We start from the raw sequence: 861 nt of genomic DNA on the forward strand, positions 1-861 counted from the left end.
GAGCTGTCAGCACAGACCCTGATGCAGGGCTTGAACTCACAAGCTGTCAGATCATGATCTGAGCTGAAGTCAGACGCATAAAGGACTGAGCCACCCAGGCGCCCCTTAGCTTCATCCTTAAATCAACTGACATGGGAGGGAAGGGGAAAGGAGGTTCAAGGGGGCGGCACTAAAGGGCAGAGACACCCAATGTCACTAAGCAAGACTTTTTAAGTTCCAAGCGGCTACCTGCTTAGGCTGAATAAATGAACTTCTAAATTTCTGCTCAAAGTTCTGTATCTTCATTGCTGACACCATAGATTTGAGTTTGGGTCCGTCTGCAACTCAGCAACCACTGCCATACTGCCTTTCGGTTGGGGACCTTGGGCTTGCTGCCCCACTGTCATAATATTCCTTCCTCATTCTTGCACTGGACCAATGGCAGAATGTCAGGAAATTAAGAGTATGTTTAATTCGTGGCTCAGCTTCAAAAGAAAAAAGAAAATGTACATACACATGCCGTGTCAATTTATACCAGATTTAACATTGGGTTACCGATTGTATTTTGCCCCTGTATGTGGATTCTAACCTCACTTGTTCACATTTTGAACATACCACTTTACGACTAAGAAGTAATCCCCTTTAAAATAAGGTGTAAGTTAGAATCCGAATTCAACTTCTCTACACTACATCTGCACACAGGGAGTTTGTCTTCTACCTCTCCACAGCTTAGTATTTGAACACTAAAATACCTACTGTCCTCTGCATGAAAGCATTGGAACTGAGGTCTAGGGATGTTCTACCCGGCCTCCACTTCCTCACACTTGCTGTAACTCAGGGCACAGTAACTATTTATTTTGCCCTGCCACCTGTCACATTTAG

This window comes from Panthera tigris, chromosome D2, assembly GCF_018350195.1.
Source record: "Panthera tigris isolate Pti1 chromosome D2, P.tigris_Pti1_mat1.1, whole genome shotgun sequence".
Taxonomy (NCBI): Eukaryota; Metazoa; Chordata; class Mammalia; order Carnivora; family Felidae; genus Panthera; species Panthera tigris.